Genomic DNA, 21,550 nt, shown 5'->3' on the forward strand with positions numbered 1-21,550 from the left:
CATTTTAATGCTGAAGATGGAAGGAAATAGGCAACATTTTTGGCATATTATGCTTTATTATTTCAAGAAAGGTTAAAACGCAACTGAAATGCAAAAGATTTGTGCAGTGTATGGAGAAGGTGCTGTGACAGATAGCATGTGTCAAAAGCGGTTTGCGAAGTTAGGTTACTCACTTTGATGTTAGGGTTTCATGTAAGTTAAGTGGAAAAAAACCTTCTTGACCATATTTCCACATTCTTAAGCACAAGGAAAATGTTGTTTTTAAAACAAATTGTGACAGGCAGTGAAAAGTGGATACATTATAATAATGTGGAAAAGAAGAGATGGGGAAGGCAAGGGAAATGAACCACCACCAACCACACACCAAAGGCCAGTCTTCATCCAAAGAATGTGATGTGTGTATGGTGGGATTTGAAGAGAGTCCTCTTAAGAGTTCCTTCCAGAAAATCAAACGATTCATTCCAACAAGTACTGCTCCCAGTAAGAACAATTAAAAGCAGGACTTGACGAAAAGCATCCAGAATTATTCAACAGAGCACGTATAATCTTAATGTAAGCTGATGACCAGGCAAAAACTGTTACATCTTGGCTGGGAAATTCTGATTCATCTGCTGTATTCACCAGACGTGGCACCTTTGGGTTTCCATTTATTTCAGTCTTTACAAAATTTTCTTAATGGAAAAACTTTCAATTCCCTAGAAGACTGAAAATGGCACCTGGAATGGTTCTTTGCTTAAACTGATAAAAAGTTTTGGGAAGATGGAAGTAATGAAGTTGCCTGAAAGATGGCAGAAGGTAGTGGAACAAAATGGTGAATACATTGTTCAATAAAGTTATTGGTGAAATTGAAAAATGTGTCTTATTTTTACTTAAAAGTCAAACTTTTTGGCCAACCCGATATAATGTTTTACTTACAAATTTTGTTTATGTTTTGAAGTGAAACAGTACTAAGATATTTTATGTTCAAATATAGTAATTAAATGAATGCTAGCTGAGTTGTGTACAGCACATAGACTTCTAAATGAATTATTCGTATAGTTGTAGTTTTGGATTGTAGTTGAGGGCAGAGTGGTTTTGGTTGTAACTGAAAAGAGTACCAGTAGCATGATTCATATTCTCCTATATATAATGCAACCCCCCTATCACAGAATTGAGGTACTTTGCAAATCCTCTAATTTGGAGTTTTTTTCACGTATGTTTGAAGGTGTAGTACAGGTGCTTCAGGTGCACAACGTTTGATTTGATTTTTTTTCAGATATATTTTTATCTACCATATTTCATCCATTCTAAGACATTTCAATATGAAATCATTATATGTTATGTAGTTTACTTTGTAGTATTCTTTAATTGCTTAAAATAGTGGTCTCCCATATAGTTGATGCCATCTTAGATTTGATTAAAACAATCGTTAGAAATTTCTTAAACACTCAGTGAGGGGAATATATACCAGATTTTAAAATACTGGGCTCCACAAACATGTTTTCATTTAATAATTGAATTTTAATTGACTTGTAAATTTAAACTTAAATATTTTGGTGAAATAATTTTTAGTCTCATGTAAGTTTTAGAGAAAAAAGTTAAAGTTGCTTTCCCTGATAAACCTTCATTTAAGCAGAAGAATATCCTCTGATTTTTTTCTGTGAATTATTTAAATATAATTTAAAATATTTAATAAAATCAGTATTTGTGTAATTTCACATCTGAGGGGATCATTCAATTTAAAATTTTTAAAAACATAAATCATTTCCAGTTTCCCCAATCTCAAAAACATGATGTATCACCACCTTGAAACCCGTAGTAACATCTAAAAATGTAACAGGGGTCTCAACAAATACAGACTTCTACCACTTTAAAGTACGCACAAATAAACAATGTTTCACAAAACATATCCCAGATGTCGACATCCACAACCCACAATAGTTCAGTGACCTGTGTAGCTTCATCAGTAACAGTCACTGCAACTATAAATTTTAAAGAAAAGAAAGGATCAAAATTTGATATTGGCAGCTTTGTTGGTGGTGTTGGATTACCTCAGGGGATTTTATCTTTTTTACATTGGATGGAAAATGTATTATTCAAGAAGAGGCATTCTGTAAAGAACCATTCATGAACATGATCCTATCATTTAAGGGAATTCAAGGACCAGTGGAAAGATTGATGCACCCTATCAATTAGTTTAAGACAGTGTTCTCTTTTTGAAAATAGTATAAACAGGCCATGCATTAGGGATGCAACATATTATATAAATATTTTAAGATTCCTCATGATTACTCATGGTAAAAAGGGCTTGGTTTGGGTTTTTAATGAACATTTGGAGCATACAGTCAATACAATGATTCACCTTTAGAAAATACATAGTAAGACAAATGCTGTCCTATTTTCATTTATTTGGAAGACATTAAAAGGCACAATGCCATCTGGGCATACATATAAGTTTGTCACCACACTCAGAATGTTGATTGTGTTTGTTGCTCATGCAGAGAACTTCAGTGCTATTCACAACTGGATGTAACTTAATTACTAATGTCACAGCAAAACTTTTACTGTGAGTAAACTTTTATGAGTAAACCAAGTCTTACACATAATTTTAGTTTAAGTGTCTCCTCAGAGAGCATCAGTGTTTTATGTTTTAAAGCTTAGCACTTGGTTTAGAAACAAAATGCACACCACCCTCCACCCCACACCCACATCAAATAAAACAGATAAACAATACCTGAGCTTAGCCCTGTTAGCCAACAGAGAGCCTATATTTTTATTAATGACCTTCTTTGCACTTTCAATAGTTGATATATATTTCCTCTGTAATATCAGTGAGTTGCAATATTTAACATGATAATGTTTTTTTTTTATTTTAAAAAATATATCCTATTGAATATGCTGTTAACAGTTGTCCCAGTATTTCCCTTTTGCCCCCCTCCACCTGGTGCCTGCATTCCCTCCAGCATTCCCTCCCCCACCGTTCATGTCCATGGGACATGCATGTAAGTTCTTTGGCCACTCAGTTTCCTATACTCTTCATAACATCCCCTGTCTTGTTTTGTCCCTACCAATTTGTAGTTTTTAATCCCTGTACCTTTCCTTTATTCTGTCCCTTCCTCCTCCTAGCTGATAACCCTCCAAATGATCTCCATATCTACGATTCTATTCCTGTTCTGCTGTTTGCTCAGTTTCTTTTTTAGATTCAGTTGATGATAGTTGTAAATTTATTGCCATTTTAATGTTCATAGTTTATTTTTAGTATATTATACTGATTATACTTATTATAGTTGTCTCGTATTTTCTCCCCTTTATCCCACTTCACCCTATCCCTCCCTTCCCTCCAGGATTTCCCCCACACCACCTTAGTTCATGTCCATGGGTCATACATATAAATTTTCTGGCTGCTTCTTTTCCTATGCTATTCTTAATTGCACCCTGTCTATTTTGTACCTCCTAATTATGTTTCCTATTGCTTGTACTTTTTCCCGCATTCTTTCTACTCAGCCTCCACACTGATAACCCTCCATGTGATCTCCATTTCTTTTTTTTAAATATATTTATTGATTGTGGTATTACAGTTGTCCCGTTTCCCCCCCATCACTCCACTCCATCCTGTCCACCCCCTCCCTCCCACATTTCCCCCCTATAGTTCATGTCCATGGGTCATACATATAAGTTCTTTGGCTTCTACATTTCCTGTACTATTCTTACCCTCCCCCTGTCTATTTTCTACCTACCATTTATTCTCTGTACCTTTCTCCCCTCTTTTACCCTCCCACTCCCCTATTGATAACCCTTCATGTGATCTCCATTTCTGTGGTTCTGTTCCTGTTCTAGTTGTTTGCTTAGTTTGCTTTTGTTTTTGTTTTAGGTGTGGTAGTTAATAACTGTGAGTTTGCTGTCATTTTACTGTTCATATTTTTTATTTTCTTGTTCTTAGATAAGTCCCTTTAACATTTCATATAATAAGGGCTTGGTGATGATGAACTCCTTTAACTTGACCTTATATGAGAAGCACTTTTATCTGCCCTTCCATTCTAAATGAAAGCTTTGCTGGATAGAGCAATCTTGGATGTAGGTCCTTGCCTTTCATGACTTGGAATACTTCTTTCCAGCCTCTTCTTGCCTGTAAGGTTTCTTTTGAGAAATCAGCTGACAGTCTTGTGGGAACTCCTTTGTGGGTAACTGTGTTTTTTTCTCTTGCTGCTTCTAAGATTCTCTCCTTCTGTTGAATCCTGGGTAATGTAATTACGATGTGTCTTAGTGTGTTCCTCCTTGGGTCCAGCTTCTTTGGGACTCTCTGAGCTTCCTGGAAATCTATTTCCTTTGCCAGATTAGGGAAGTTCTCCTTCATTATTTGTTCAAATAAGTTTTCAATTTTTTGTTCTTCCTCTTCTCCTTCTGGCACCCCTATAATTCGGATGTTGGACCGTCTAAAGATTTCCTGGAGGTTCCTAAGCCTCTCCTCATTTTTCTGAATTCCTGTTGCTTCATTCTTTTCCGGTTGGATGTTTTTTTCTTCATTCTGGTCCACACCGTTGATTTGAGTCCCAGTTTCCTTCACATCACTACTGGTTCCCTGTACATTTTCCTTTGTTTCTCTTAGCATAGCCTTCATTTTTTTATCTAATTTGCGATCAAATTCAACCAATTCTGTGAGCATCTTGATTACCAGAGTTTTGAACTGTGCATCTGATAGGTTGGCTATCTCTTTGTTGCTGAGTTGTGTTTTTTTCTGGAGCTTTCATCTGTTCTTTCATTTGGGCCTTTTTTTTTTTTTGTCTTGGCGTGCCTGTTATGTAAAGGGGCGGAGGCTTAGGTGTTCATCAGGGCTGGGTAACGCTGGTTGCTGCACTGTGAAGCTGTACGTGGGAGAGGGTCCGAGAGGGAGCAATGGCGCCTGCTCCATTCTCTGCTGGATTTCAGTCATTCCCTCTGCTACCCACAATCAAATTGTGCCCCTATGGTGCTGGTTCCCAAGTGGGTGGGCTTGTGCACGCTCTAGGCCCCTTTGGGTCTCTCCAACGACCTCTCCTGTGAGGCTGGGAGTTTCTCCTGCTTCCGCCTCAACCCCCACGGGCGTTTTCACTCAGAGGTTTGAGGCTTTATTTCCTCGAGCTGGAGCCCTGGGTTGTGTGGTTTGTTTCGCTCCCCCGCCATTCCTCCAGGTTTATCTGTGCGTGAATGTGGGGCCACAGGGTCTGCTAGCTGTCGCACTGCCTGCCCCATTCGTTCCACAATCCCCCACCTCTCTGGATCTGCCAGCCTCCGTGCTGCCGTGACTCCTCTCTGCCCAGCTTCCCATCTCCACCCCTCCTACTGGTCTGGATGAAGGTTTCTTCTTTATGTCATTGGTTGTCGGACTTCCATGTGGTTCGATTTGCTGTCAGTTCTGGTTGTTTTTTGTCTTTAAATTGTTGTTGTCCTTCTTTTGGTTGTGCGAGGAGGCGCAGTGTGTCTACCTACGCCTCCATCTTGGCCGGAAACCTTGTGATCTCCATTTCTGTGGTACTGTTCCTGTTCTAGTTGTTTGCTTAGTCTGCTTTGTTTTTAGGTTCAGTGATTGATAGTTGTGAGTTTGTTGTCATTTTACTGTTCATAGTTTTGATTTTCTTCTTTTTCTTAGATAAATCCCTTTAACATTTCATATAATAATGGCTTGGTGGTGGTGAACTCCTTTAACTTGACCTAACCTAGGATGCACTTTATCTGCCTTTCCATTCTAAATCATAGCTTTGCTGGATAGAGTAATTAAGGTTTAGTTCCTTGCCTTTCATGACTTTGAACACTTCTTTCCAGAACCTTCTTTCCTGTAATGTTTCTTTTGAGAAATTAGCTGATAATCTATGGGAACTCCTTTGTAGGTAACTGTCTCCTTTTCTCTTGATGCTTTTAAGATTCTCTCCTCTTTAATCTTGGACAATGTAATTATGATGTGTCTTGGTGTGTGCTTCCTTGGGCCCAGCTTCTTTGGGACTCTCTGAGCTTCCTGGACTTCCTAGACGTCTGTTTCCTTTGCCAGATTAGGGAAGTTCTCCATTACTTTTTCAAATAAGTTTAAATTTCTTGTTCTTCCTCTTCTGGCACCCTTATGATTCAGAATTTGGAACATTTAAAGCTTTCCCAGAGGTTCCTAAGCCTGTCCTCATTTTTTTTGCATTCTTGTTTCTTCATTCTGTTCTGGTTGAATATTTATTTCATCCTTCTCCAAACCATTGAATTGAGTCCTGGTTTCCTAACGTTCACTGTTGGGTCCCTATATATTTTCCTTTAGTTCACTTTGCATAGTCTTCACTTCTTCCTCTAATTTTTGTCCATACTCAATCGTTTCTGTGAGCATCTTGATTACCAGTGTTTTGAACTCTGTATCTGATAGGTTGGCTATCTTACTGCTTAGTTCTTTCTCTGAGTTTTGATCTGTTCTTCCATTTGGGCCATATTTCTTTGTCTCGGTGCAGCTGTTATTCTGTGAGGGGTGGAGCCTTAGGTAGGGTGGGCAACCCACTTCATTGTGTTGTGGCACTGTGTGGGGGGGAGGGGTGAGAGAGGGAACAATTCCATTTGCTCAGCACTCGCCCTTCTTTCAGTGACTTCCCCTGCTACCCACAAGCAAGTTAGGCCCTTCTGGTGCTCATTCGCTGGTGGATGGGTTTGTATACATTCTAGGACCCTGTGGGTCTCTCCAACAAACTCTCTGTGAGGCTGGGAGTTTCTCCTGCTGCCAAAACATGCATAGATTTTTACAGCCAGAGGTTTTGAGACTTTAGTTTCCTGCACTGAATCACTGGTTTGCGTGGTCTGTCTTGCTCCCCAGTTGTTCCTCCCAGATTATCTGCATGTGAATGTGGGACCTCCTGGTCTGCCAGCTGCCACTTTGCCTGCCCGGTCTGCCCCATTGCCTCAGTACCTCTTTGATCCCACTGCTCGTTTCTGCCCCTCTGACCAGTCTAGATGAGTGTTTCTTTAACTCGTTGGACTTCCATACAGTTCGATTTTCTGGCTGTTCTGTTTGTTTTTTAATTTTTAAGTTGGTTGTTATCCTTATTTTGGTTGGGTGAGGAAGTGAAGTATATCTACCTACACCTTCTTGGCCGGAAGCCTAATGTTCATAGTTTTGATCTTCTTTTTCTTGTATAATTCCCTTTAACATTTCATGTAATATGGCGTGGTGATGATGAATGCCTTTGGTGATACTTCATCTGGGAAGTGCTTTATCTGCCCTTCACATTTAAATGATACCTTTGCTGGATACAGTAATCTTGATTGTTAGTCCTTGCTTTTCCTCACCTTAAATACTTCTTGCCAGTCCCTTTTAGCCTGCAAAATTTGAGAACAATCAGCTGACAGTCTTATGGGAACTCCTTTGTAGGTAACTCTGCTTTTCTCCTGTTGCTTTTAAGGTTTTCTCTTTTTATCTTTAACCTTTGGCGTTTTAATTATGATGTGTCTTGGTGTGGTCCTCTTTGGATCCAGCCTGTTTGGGACTCTGTGCTTCCTGGACTTGTATGTCTATTTCCTTCATCAGATTAGGGACATTTTCTTTCATTATTTTTTCAAATAATTTTTCAATTTCTTGCTCTTCCTGTTCTCCTTCTGGTACCCTTGCCATTTGGATATTTGTACGTTTGGAAATGTTCCAGAGGCTGCTTATTCTCTGCTCATTTTTTTTTTTATTCTTTTTCTTGCTGTTCTGATTGAATGCTTTTTTATGTTTCAAATCGTTGATTTGGTTCTTGGCTTCAGCCCCTGCAGTGTTGGTTCCCTGTAGATTTTTCATTATTTCACTTACTGTAACCTTCATTTCTGCCTGGGTCTTTTTTATGCTATTGCAGTACCCAGTGATTTCTTCGAGCATCCTGATAAGCAGTGTTCTGAACTCTGCATCTGATAGGTTGCTTATCTCTTTTCGTTTTGTTCTGTCTGTGGAGTTTTGCTCTGTTATTTCAGTTGGGTATATTTTTTTGTCTCCACTATTTGGCAGCTCCCATGTTTGTTTCTGTTTAGAGCTGCTTTGACCCCCTGTCTTCATAGTGTGGCCTGTTGTAGAAAAGTACACTTTGTAAATTGTGTGGGTTGGAGCCTTAGGTAATTGCCAGGGCAGGGCAATCCATGTTACCACTTTGGACTCTGGGGGGGAGGGCTCGGAGAGGGGACAATGCCACTGCCTGGCCTCTGGAGATTTTCCCAGGAGGAAGCTGCCTTTCTGTACTCACTCTGTTGCTAGTCACTTCACTTTCTCCTTGTATGCCACTTGTGCCCTTCTAGCTTTTGCCCTGGTACTAAATCCCAGAGAGAGTAGGTCTGTGTAAGTCCTAAGACCATTGTGGGCCCTATAAGTGGAGTCTCCTGAGAATCCTGCGGTTTCTTTTGCTGCCCCAATTCTCACTGGTTTTTATAGCCAGCAGTTATAGGAACTTATCTTCCTGGTCCTGGAACCCTGGGCTGGGTGGTCTAGTCTGGGGCTGGGATCCCTCACTCCCAAGGTATACCTCCCGATTTTTTTTAAATTTATTTATTGATTATGCTATTACAGTTGTCCCATTTCCCCCCCCTCACTCCACTCCATCCTGCCCACCCCCTCCCTCCCACATTCCCCCCCTATAGTTCATGTCCATGGGTCATACTTATAAGTTCTTTGGCTTCTACATTTCCTACACTATTCTTACCCTCCCCCTGTCTACCTCCTGATTTTTATCCACAATAAATGAGTGGGGGACTTCCTGTTCCATATCTCTTTGCCTTTCTGTTTCACTTTGCATCTCTGTGCCTCTTCACATCTCCACCCCTTCTACCTATCTGAATGAATGTGGCTTCTTTAAATCCTTGGTTATTGGACTTCCATACAGCTTGATTTTCTGACGAACCTGGGTGTTATTTATTTTGTAGTTGTAATTTTTGCTGTAGTTGTGTGAGGAGGTAAAGTGTGTTTACCTGTGCCTCCATGTTGACTGGAAGTGTATTCTGAGATAATCTAATATGATAATGTTTTAAAGACTTAGTTGTTAGTATTAAATAAGAAGTTAGATTTTTGTTTCTGCAAGACTACCATTGCCACTGAAAATTGCTTTATTTCATAATCAGCTATTATACATATAGTGATTTATACATATAGTTACATGTATATCTGTATACATATAGTGAGTTATTCAGCTATTATACATATATACATATTAAGAGATGTAGAGCTGCTTTTAATATCTAGAAACATTTAATGTAGTATAAACACAGTTAACTTAAAAAACCCCTTATGATTTCCAAAATAACACTTCGAACTCTGTAGTCAGAGCTATAGATTAATGCTCTGTTTATCTACCAAAGGATTATGGAGCTCCACTCAAGCTACTAAACCTACAGGATAAAAATGCATTCTCATGCACTGTTGCTTTTACTGAAAAACTAAGGAAAACAGCATATTTTATTTTAATTTTTTTAGTAATAATACAAAGTTTTATTTTTTTAAAAGATCTTATTTATTTATTTTTATAGAGAGGGGAAGGGAAGGAGAAAGAGAGGGAGAGAAACATCAGTGTGTGGTTGCCTATCACATGCCCCCTACTGGGCACCTGGTTCACAACCCAGGCATGTACCCTGACTGGGAATCGAACTGGTGACCCTTTGGTTCACAGGCTCGTGCTCAATCCATTGAGCTACACCAGCCAGGGCTAAAACAGCATTTTTTTATACTAAAGCACCAGTGTATTTTGAAATAAGTTCTTACGAAGTTTTAAAACAGGAATTTTTAACACATGAAACATCCTGTTTCCTTATTGGGTATCTTCAGACCATTCCCCTTCCTCCCTTGCTGAAGAGGAAACACTTGAAGGCACAGTATTATAGGGACCACCAGTATTAGCCAACATATTTTAGGGTGTTTTCCATTTTATAGTCTGTCTTCCAGCAGTCTAAATTAAGAGTCAAGTTTTGACAAAAGGAGGTATTTAGTCATACTAAACAATTTACATTCAGTACTATTTTGTATTAGTTTCAGGTGTACAGCAGAATGATTAGACAATCATATACTTTATAAGATGATCCCCTGGTAATTCCAGTACTTACCTGGCAACATACATAGTTATTACACTATCATTGTCAACATTCCTTACGCTGTAGTTTACATCCCCATGACTATTTTGTAAGTACCAACTTGTAAGTCTGTTTTTAAAATTATATTTTATTGATTATGTTGTTACAGTTTTCCTTATTCCTTTGTCCCCCTCCACCCAGCACCCCCTACTCCCTCAGGAAATCCCCCCACCATTGTTTATATCCATGGGTCATGTGTATAAGTTCTTTGGCTACTCCATTTCCTATACTTTACTTTCATCCCCATGGCTATTCTGTAACTACCTATTTGTACTTCTTACTCTCCTCACCTCTTCACCCATTCTCCCACAACCCCTTCCATCTGGTATCCATCTGTTAAATTCTTTTCTCTTGCTGCTTTTAAGAATCTCTCTTTATATTTAACCTTTGGCCTTTTAATTATGATGTATCTTGGAGTGTGCCTCTTTGCATCCATTATAATTGGGACACTTGTGCTTCCTAGACTTGCATGTCTGTTTCCTTCACCAAATTAGGATCATTTTCTTTCCCTATTTTTTCAGGTAGATTTCCAGTTTCTTGCTGTTTCTCTTCTCTTCTCCTTCTGGTGTGAATGTTGGACCTTGTGAAGCTGGTGTCCCAGAGGCTGTTTATACTATCCTCATTTTTTGCATTCTTTTTTCTTCTTGATCTGTGTGGTGGTTTTTTGCTTCCTTATGTTCCAAATCATTGATTTGATTCTTGGCTTCATCCACTCCATTGTTGTTTTCCTCTAAATTGTTCTTTATTCAATTAGTGTATCCTTTGTTTCTGACTGGGTCTTTTTTATGCCGCTGAGGTCCTCACTAAGTTTCTTGAGCATCCTTATAACAACTATATTGAACTCTGTATTTGATAGATTGCTTATCCCACTTTTGTGTAGCTCTTTTTCTGGAGTTTTGATCTGTTCTTTCATTCCATGTTTCTTTTGTCTCCTCGTTTTGGCAGCCTTCCTGTGTTCCTTTCTATGCATTAGGTAGGGCTGCTTTGACTCTTGTGTCTTGGTAGTGTGGCCTAATGTAGTAGGTATTATATGGGCCCAGTGCCACAGCATGCCCTATGACCCAAGCTGGGTATTTGAGGGGTGCCCTTCATGTGGGCAGAGTACACACTCTTCTTGTAGTTGAACCTTGGTTGCTGTTGGCAGATCAATGGGAGGGATTTACCCAGGCCAGTCAGCTGTAAGCATTGGCTGTGACCACAGACCAGTAACCTCCACAGAGTGGAGGATCATCTGTGCAGAGGCAGGGTGGTGGTGCTCCACTGTGGTCTGTAGCTGTTCACTGGCTGCACTGGCCCTGGGGTTTCCCTGGGTGGTTCAGGCCTAGGTCAGACACCACATGTGTTCTGCCTGGGGCATCCTAACTTTGCTGTAAAGGTATCAGAGATGGTTGCTACTTGTGCTGGGCCTGGAGATTCCCAGGGGAAGCCAAGCTGTTAATCTTATCTGGCTGCTGCTCTGAATCTCTGAAGCCAGCCCTTGCTTGTTTGATAGGATTTAGGAGCCAAGACTAGACATTCTGAGGGCAAAGCAGCTTGGGTGCGCCCAGAAGTTGGATGGGGTGGAGTCTCTAGGGATCTCCAAGGTAGGTCAAACAGTGTTAGCCAGGTTGTTGGAGTCTCAGATATGGCAACAGCTTGCTGGCTTGTGGGGGGAGGATTAGCAAAGGGACCGTGGCCTCTGCTCAAAATGATACCAGATACTTCAGTTTCCCCCTGTATGCCACTGATGCCTTTCAAGCTGCTACCTGGGTGCTGGAGCTCAGAGGGAGTAAGTCTGAGTAGGTGAATCTGTGTGTGGGTTCTTTATGAGGAACTACCCGGGGCTCCAGCATTTTCTTCTCCTGAGTCATTCCCAGCTGGTTTTTGCAGCCAGTTTTGGGGACCAAATCATCCTGGCACTGGAATCCTAGGCTGGGGGCCTGGTATGGGTCTGGGACTCCTTGCTCCCAAGATACTCCTCCAGAATTTTTATCCACCACACGTGAGGGACCAGCCTGTTCTGCATCTGTACCCCTCCTACCTTTCTGGATGGATGTGGTTTCTTTAATTCTGTAGTTGTCAGACTTCCATTTTTTAAAGATTTTATTTACTTAATTTTTAGAGAGAGGAAGGTAGGGATAGAGAGGGAGAGAAACATCAATGTGTGGTTGCCTCTTGTGCGCCCTCTATTGGGAACCTGGCCCGCAACCTAGGCATGTGTGCTAGACTGGGAATCAAACCAGCGATCCTTTGATTCGCAGGCCGGCACTCAATCCACTGAGTCACACCAGTCAGGGCTCATCTCGATTTCTGATATTCCTGAGTGATGGTTGTTCTATACTTCAGTTGTAATTTTGGTGTGATTGTGTGAAGAGACCAGCCGTGTCTGCCTACACTGCCATCTTGAGTGGAATTCCCCAACTTGTACTTAATCTCTTCACTATTTTCACTGGGTCATCCAACACCTGTCCCATCTGGTAACCAGCGATCTGTTCTATGTATCTGTGAGTCTGTTACTGTTTTGTTTGTTCACTTACATATTTTTTCAGATTCCATATATTAGTGAAATCAAATAGTATTTGTCTTGCTCTGACTTATTTCACTTAACATAATAATTCTCTAGGACCATCCTTGCTTTCATAAGTAGTAAGATTTTGTTTTTGTTTGATGGCTAAATAATATTCCATTGTAAATATGTACCACAGCGTTTTATCCACTCGTCTGTTGGTAGGCACTCTGGTTGCTTCCATATCTTGTCTATTGTGAATGATGCTGCAATGAGCATAGGGGTGCATATATTCTTTTGAACTAGTGTTTTCAGTTTCTTTAATATATATCCAGAAGTGGAATAGCTGTGTCATAACAGCCTTTATTATGTTAAAGTACGTTCCCTCTGTTCCTGCTTTGCTGAGAGTTTTTAATAAATGGGTGCTGGTTTTGTAAAGTGTTTTTTCTGGCATGTATTGAAGTGATTGTATGAGTTTTATTTATTTTGTTTAAGTGGTATATCATGTTTATGGATATTGTACCAACTTTGCATCCTAGGAATATATCCCACTTGATGATGGTGTATGATCTTCCTAATGTATTGCTGAATTTTCTTTGCTGATATTTTATTAAGGATATTTTCATGCATGTTCATCAGAAAAAAATGGAGCTACAGTTTGTTTTCTCTTTAGTGTTATTACCTGATTTTGAAATTAGGATAATACTGGCCTCATTAAATCATCTTGGGAGTCTTTCAGCCTCTTGAAGTTCTTGGGATAGTTTGAGAAGGGTAGCTGTTAGTTCTTTGAAAGTTTGAATAATACACCTGTGAAACCATTCGATCCAGGACTTTTGGCTTGTTGGGAATTTTTTGATTACTGCTTCAGTTTTGTTAGTTGTAATTGGTCTGTTCAGATTTCTTCATTCTTCTTGATTCAGTTTTTGAAGATTGTATGTTTGTATGGATTTATCCATTTTTTTCAGATTGCCCAATTTGTTAGCATATAATTGTAATATTTTCTTTGCATGCAGGCCTTTGCATTTCTGTGGTGTCAGTTGTTACTACTTCTCTTTCATTCGCAGTTTTAGTTTTGGGGGGGTCCTCTTTTTTTTTTCCTGGATTAATCTTGTTAAAAGTTTATTAACTCTTGTTATCTTTTCAAAGAACCAGCTCTTGGTTTCATTAATATTTTGTATTTTTAAAGACTCTATTTTGTTTATTTTTGCCCTTATCTCTATTATTTCCTTCCTCCTACTCACTTTGGGCTTTGTTCTTTTTCTACTTCATTAGGTTGTAAGGTTAGATTGTTCATTTTATTTTATTTTTTTGTTTCTTGGTTCAGGCCTGTATTACTATCAATATCCATCTTCAGACAGTGTTGTCTGTGTCCCATAGATTTTGAGTGATTGCTTTTCATTTTCATTTGTCTTGGGGTATCTTTTGATTTTATTAAAAGTGTATTTTATTGATTATGCTATTACAGTTGTCCCAGTTTTTTTCTCTCCTTCATGCCCCTCTTCCCTGCACTGCCCCCCACCCTTCAGCATTTCTCTACCACCCCACCCACCACAGTTCATGACCATAGGTTGTACATATAAGTTCTTTGTAGTATAGGTGTTTCCATCTCCTGTACTATTCTTAACCTTCCCCTGTCTATTTTATGACTATCTATTATGCTTCTAATTCCCTGTACCTTTCTCTTCATTCTCTCCCTCCTCCTCCCCTCTGACAACCCTCCATGTAATCTCCATTTATGTGATTCTTTTCCTGTTCTAGTTGTTTGCTTAGTTTTTGTTTTTTACACTCCATTGTTGATAGTTGTGAGTTTGCTGTTATTTTACTGTTCATAGATTTTGATCTTTTATTTCTTAAGGTAAGTCTTTTTAACATTTCATAAAATAAGGGCTTGGTGGTGGTGAACTCCTTTAACTTGACTTTACCTGGGAAGCACTTTATCTGCCCTTCCAAATAATAGCTTTGCTGGATAGAGTAATCTTGGATGCAGGTCCTTGCTTTTCATGACTTTGAATACTTCTTTCCAGCCCCTTCTTGCCTGTAAGGTTTCTTTTGAGAAATCAGCTGATAGTCTTATGGGAACTCCTTTGTACGTAACTCTCTCCTTTCCTCTTGCTGCTTTTAAGATTCTCTCCTTATCTGGGGTGGGGAGTAAATGCAGACAACTGTAATTGAGCAATAAAATACTTTTTTTTTTAAAAAGGATTCTCTCCTTATCTTTAATCTTGGGTAACTTAATTATGATGTGTCTTGGTGTATTCCTCCTTGAGGGACTCTCTGAGCTTCCTGGACTTCCTGGAAGTCTATTTCCTTTGCCAGATTAAGGAAGTTTTCCTTCATTATTTGTTCAAATAAGTTTTGAATTTCTTGATCTTCCTCTTGTCCTTGCAGCACTCCCCTGATTCAGATGTTGGAACACTTAAAGTTGTAAGCCTCTCCTCATTTTTTTTTGCATTCTTTTTTCTTCATTCTGTGCCAGTTGGATGCTTATTTCTTCCTTTTCCAAATAATTGATTTGAGTCCTGGTTTCTTTCCTTTCACTGTTGGTTCCCTATATATTTTCCTTTATTTCACTTTGTGTAGCCTTCATTTCTTCCTTCATTTGGCGACCGAACTCAATTCTGTGAGCATCCTGATTACCAGTGTTTTGAACTCTGCATCAGACAGGTTATGTATCTCCTCATCGCTTCTTTCTTTTTCTGGAGTTTTGATCTGTTCTTCTCCTTCATTTAGGCCATATTTCTTGACTCCGGGCACCTGTTAACATGGTAAGGGGCAGAGCCTTAGATTCACTGCGGCAGGGCAACCCTCTTTGCTGCTTTATGGCACTGTATGTGAGGGAGTGGTCAGATAGGGAACAATGTTGCTTGCTCTGCTTTCATCCCACTTTCCTTTGTTCGAACAAGCAGATTGTACCCTTTCAGGTGTTCATTCGCAGGTGGATGGGTTTGTTTATGTTTTAGGATCTGTGGATCTCTCCAATGTACTCTCCTGTGACGCTAGGAATTTCTCCCGCTTCCATAAACCCCACAGGTTTTTTTACAGCCTGGGGTTTTGGGTCTTTTAGTTTCTGATGCTGAAACCCTGGGTTTTGTGGTCTGTCTCGCTCTCCGTTGTTCATCCCCATTCCCCACCCACAGATGTGGGTTCACCCATTCGGTCTGCTGCCTTTCCTTGTTGCGCATCCTCTGTGTCCTGGCTGCCAGTCTCCACCCCTCCTACTGGCTGGATGAATGTTCCTTTAACTCCTTGGTTGTTGGACTTATATGCAAATGTTTTTCTGGTAGTTTTGACTGTTCTTTGTTTTTAAATTGTTATCCTTCTTTTGGTTGTGTTAGGAAGCAAAGCATTTCTGCCTACACTTCCATCTTGGCCAGCACTCCTGATTTCTTCCTTGAAATCACTGTTAACCCATTCATTGTTTAGTAAAAGTTATTTGACCTCCATGTGTTTGTGTGTTTTTCATTTTTCCCCCAGAAATTGATTACTTGTTTCATACCGTTGTGGTCAGAGAAGATGCTCTGTATGATTCCAGTGTTTTTAAATTTATTGAGACTTTTTTGGTGGCCTAATGGGTAGTCTGTCCTGGAAAATGTTCTGTGTGTATTTAAGAGTACTTAACTGCTTTGGGATGATGTACTCTGAAAATATTAATAAAATTCATTTGGTCTAGTGTGTCCTTTAAGGCGACTGTGTCCTTGTTGATTTTCTGCCTTGAGGATCTATCCATTGATGTCAATGGGGCCTTAAAATCTCCTGCTACGACTCTATTAATGTCAGTTTCTCCCTTTATGTCTATCAGTGTTTACCTTATATATTTAGGTGCACCAGTGTTTGGTGCATAGATGTTTACAAGGGTTATATTCTCTTGTTGAAATGCTACCTTCATTGCATTACTGGTTTGGTATTGATGGCCTCCTTCAGGTGTTTTGTTTTTGTTTTTGTTTTGTTTTTTTTGGTCTGAGAAACCCTTTATTTTTCTTTTTTATTTTTTCTTTAGTTTTAAATGATAGCCTTATGGGGTAGAATAGCCTTGGTTTTAGGGCCTTGCTTTTAATCACTTTAAGTACTTTGTGCCAGTGTTTTCTGGCCTGAAATGTTTCTGTTGAGAAATCAGCTGACAGTCTTGTGCGAGCTCCTTTGTACATAGCTAACCATCTTTCTCTTGGTGCTTTTAAGATTTTCTTTTAATCAGTTTAACAATAACCCACAACCTTCTAGCAGCAGAGAGAAAGAAGGAGCTTACACCCTTTGCCACAGCATAGATGGAACTGGAGAGCATTATGCTAAGTGAAATATGCCAGGCGGTGAGGGACAAATACCATATGATCTCACCTTTAACTGGAACATAATAAATAGAAGAAAAAAGGAAACAAAATATAACCAGAGACATTGAAGTGAACAACGATCTAACAATGGTCAGGGGGGAGTGGGGAGGGGACAGTGAGGAGAGGGGATTACAGGAACTACTATAAAGGACACATGGATAAAATCAAGGGGGAGGGAGGAGGTGGGGGAGGGAGGGGGGTTCAGCTGGGGGGGTGGAGGGATGGGGAGAAAAGGCACACAACTGTAATTGAATAACAATTAAAAAATTAAAATTAAAAAAAGATTTTCTTTTAGTCTTTAACCTTTGTCATTTTAATTATCATGTGTTTTGGTGTGGGCCTGTTTGAGTTTATATTGTTGAGACTATCTGTGCTTTCTGAACTGTGTCTTTCCCTTTGCCAGGTTATGGAAGTTTTCAGTCTCTATTTCTTCAAATAAGTTCTCAATCTCTAGCTGTCGCTCTTCCTCTGGTACTTATATGACATGAATGTTGTTATGCTTGATGTTGTCCCAGAGGTTCTTTAAACTATCCTCATTTTAAAAAATTCTTTTTCTTTTTGCTGCTTTGAATGAATGTTTTTTGCTGCCTTATCTTCTGAATAGCTGATTCAATTCTCTGCTTCATCTAAACTGCTATTCATTAAGTTCTTACTGAATTCATTCATTCTTCCCCTAAGTTTCTTAAGTATCCGTATAATTTTTGGTTTGAACTTTGTATCTGGTAGCTTGCTTACCTTCATTTGATTTAGTTTTTTTCCTGGGGATTTCTCTGTCTATTCCTTTGAAGAATGTTTTTTTGTCTCCCCATTTTGACTACCTGTTGTATTTGTTTCTGTGTATTAGGTAGATTGTTTCCCAGTCCTGGTATTGTTACTTTATGTAGTGGCTGCCTTGTAGGGCTCATTCATTACTACAGTCTTTCTGATCACCTGAGCAAGGTGTCCCCTGAATGTCCCTTGTGTGGGTTTGTGAGCCTTCCTAATACTTGAGTCTTGATTGCTGTTGGCCTGTTTGTTGGTGGCATTCATCCTCAGATTGGCTGACTGTGATCCACCCTGACCACATTCTACTGCTTCTGTGCAGGGCCTGATCCTGGGAGTAGAACTCACTCCAGTAGGTTCTGACACCTCTTGAGATCTCCCTTTGGGTGTGTTGCTTGTGTTACCACTTGGGTCATCCTCTGACATGATCTGGAGCCTGCCACCTGGGTGTGTTTGTTCTGGGGCCTTTTGAGAGGGACCCCAATGCAGGTTAAAGTCAGGAGCGGCCTCTCACTGGCTCTGGGCCACCTGTTTGGAGCTGCAGTATGATCCACAGTTCGAGCTGCCTATCTTTGGCCTGGGTGCCTATGGGAGGGGCCAAGCTGCCTTCCATTAGAACTAAGCCTAGAGCTGAGTCTAGAGCTAGTCACGAAAAGGCCCAAGACACCCCAAGATTTGTCTCCCCTACTGTCTGCTTGTTAGGTTCAGTTACTGAAAGAGCTTCCCATGGTTCATGAATTATGTGAGGATGTTCTCTGAGTTATCAAGTAGGGGTGAGTGGTATTCACCAGGATGATACAGATTCAAACTCCACAGTGCTGAGTGTGAGGCCTGTCAGCAAAAGTCTCAGGATACATCAAGGCTAGCTGTCACCTGCCAGGTGCCTGCGAAGTTTTGTGGTGAGCTGTGGTCTGAGGGACTCTTTAGGGTGGGGCCACAAGAGTTCATCAGGCCAAAACAACCAAAATTGCACTGTGAGAGGGGAGACATCTGTACAGGAATGGTGATGTCAGTCAAGCATGTGAGGGGAAAAATGGTCCCCACCCCAGAGCCACACAGTTCAGCCTCTGACACCCCCTGTGTATACCTGGACTTCAGGATTCCTTTAGGAAAGTTTATACCACTGGTTCAGGTAGCTGACGGTTGTGAGCATGGCGGGGTGGGGCTAGTGAATCCCTCAAGACTGATGCTAAGTGGAGGGGAGTGTTCCATCCAGGAATAATGGTGTCTGTGTACAGTAGGAGTGAGGGACTCAGCACGGAGATCCCCTGAAACCATGTAACCCAGTCTGTCCTCACATTACTCCAGTCTACTTTTTTTCATCCTTGACAGAGCCTGGGGTGAGTGACTGAGATTTTGTGCACTGGTCCTCTATGAGGGGGCCTGGGTTTGTAGCAGTCTCCCTTCTCTCCCTGCCAGAAAGAATCCCTGATTTTCACAACCGTGTGTTATGTGGGCTCCTCTTCCTGGCTCTGGTGATCGTGGCTGGAGAGCTGAGCATGGGGTTAAGACCTCTTGCTCTTCTGGGGAAAAACCTTTGCAGCCGAGATATCCCTCCAGATTCTCAACCACTGCACATGGATATGGGGAAGACTTCTGTTTAGCTAGTCCTCAATTGGTTATTCAGGTTGATAGTTTTGTAACTTAGTTGTAATTCCAGTTTTGTCCTGGGAGGGTGTGTGTAACTCCCACCAAGTGCACTACCCCTTAATAATATTTCTTAGATTGGTCAAAGTAAATCACACCAATTTTTTAGAAATGAGCTAAGATGTCCTAATAAACATGGAGCTACAATAGGGATTATGTGTAACTTTTGTGATCAGTTTTTGGTTCATGGAGAATACCATAGCAAGAATTTTGATATAAAAGGGTAATTTCTACTCACTGTGTATTATGGCCAATTGATGTGGTGAATAGGGGTGATAAAAATTGTCTAAAATATGCATGTGACAGGATGTATGTGACATATACAATGTGGAGGAAATAGTATGAAAGGCATGTATTTACATTAGTTTCAAGCATGATTTGGGCTGATAGGTAAGTTGTATGTTACCAACTTAGCTGTATTGCTTTCAGCTACTGCTTTAATATCTTTGCAAAATACACTTGAGATATATTTTATAGTAATGGGAGCCTTTTAAGTTTAAACTTAAGTTTAAATTTAATTAAGTGTTGTCCCCACATTCTTGATATTTCAGTACTTCAAATCACTCAGAACTTTGTAGATAGGCCTGCAGTTTTCTTGAGTATTGTTTCTTTAGCACCTTGAAGATACAAAACCACTTTTTAAGTATTAAATGTCATTATATATCTTTCAAATGTGCTTTGAATGTGAAATAATTTAATGTCCTTTCTCACCAGATAAGTGGTATAATTTGTTACTTTGAAATACCAGTGCTTCAATATAGTCAGTTTTTGTGTTTCTTCTTCTTTCTGTCTTTTTGTTTGTTTGTTTTTTGGTCATGTACAAGAATTGAGGGAAATGATGATGCAAACCAATATTTTTGCTTTGGAGCACATTTCCTAAGCATAAATTTATCTTTCTAATTATTTTTACTTAATCAAATGTTCAATTTGTTTGCAATACTTGAGAATATACTTACTTGAAGGCAAATGCAATCCAGATATATGTCTATATAGGCAGAATCCAGTCAATGATTTTAAAATTTCTTTGGACAAACCATAAAATCAGTAATTTGAATATGGGGAAATGATAGTTGGCAGTATATTATAATGATGAGACTGTATTTTTTAGAAAATAATTTAAAGCAAATAACTGTTTTTTCTTTTTATTATAATAACCAGCTTTTGGTATTTCATTTTTACTGAGATCCATTTTTAGAATAAAATTTCGTTCTCCCCAAAAAAGAATTGGAAGTATTCTTGGGGAATGACTTCATAATGATAAAGGTAATCAAGCTCATTTAAGATTACTTTAAAAAGCAACTCAATAGCAAATAGCAGTCGTTATATGAATAGAAATTTACAGTTTAGGGTAAAATTTCCCAGGGGTCACCCTACAAGATTGTACAAAAAGCTTTTATTTATTGCACAATTTATATAAGGTTAAGTAGACGTTTTATGCAATTCTACTTAATATTATTGGAAACTAAAATCATAGCCATCATTTATTGTTTCAGGCGGATTACCTTGTATAAATTTCACAATGCTTTTGTGAGGTAGGAACCATCATTATCTCACATTTACAGATGAGAAAACTGCTGAGGTCACATGTCAGGTGGGGAATCTGACTCCTAGATCTGTGTCAGGATATGTTCCCTGTGTAGCTTGTAGTGCTGTGTAACTTAAGGGTTAAAAGAGTGACTTTGGTCTGGAAACTGGCAAGTCACATAACTTCTTCAAACTTGAGTGTCCACAACTGTAGAATGAATGCTTTTAGGATTAAATGGGATAATTTGTTTAAGATAGAATACAGTGTATGCTAAACAGTTATTAATAATCACATTAGTTATAATAACAACTACTCTTGTTTTTGCAATTTATAACAGTTTCATATTTCTGTGGCCAAAGATTTTCAAGAATTTTTTTATGAAGCACATAAAGTGACTAGTGTTTTTAAGTTAAGTACTTACTGGCTTTTGATTATGTATGTAGAAGGATTACTGTGAATTAGCAAGTATAAGAGATGTTTTGGTTTCAGAAGAGACAAGTTATACAAAATAATAGTTGCTTTAAAGAAGATATCATTTCTTTCTTTGTGCTTCATAATTACTTGTTCGTGTGTGTACAAGAGAGTGCGAGAGCATGTGAACACATGCTTCCACCAGAGCCAAAGAGAGAGGATTCTCAGAGCCATTACCTAATTTTTCAGGAGTTCTGTAGTGGGGCTGGAGGGTGTTTCATGTTAGATGCTATTGAGAACAAAGGAAACCACAGGATCCATATTTCGGAGAGG

The 21,550-nt window shown here is 39.4% G+C and overlaps 1 protein-coding gene across 2 annotated transcripts in view; it reads left to right on the forward strand.

The window, feature by feature from the left end:
- Positions 1 to 21,550, forward strand: part of UBE2V2 (ubiquitin conjugating enzyme E2 V2) — a 51,644-nt gene that overhangs the window by 15,416 nt on the left and 14,678 nt on the right. The gene's annotated exons all lie outside the window — the stretch shown is intronic.

Source organism: Desmodus rotundus, chromosome 8, assembly GCF_022682495.2.
Source record: "Desmodus rotundus isolate HL8 chromosome 8, HLdesRot8A.1, whole genome shotgun sequence".
Taxonomy (NCBI): Eukaryota; Metazoa; Chordata; class Mammalia; order Chiroptera; family Phyllostomidae; genus Desmodus; species Desmodus rotundus.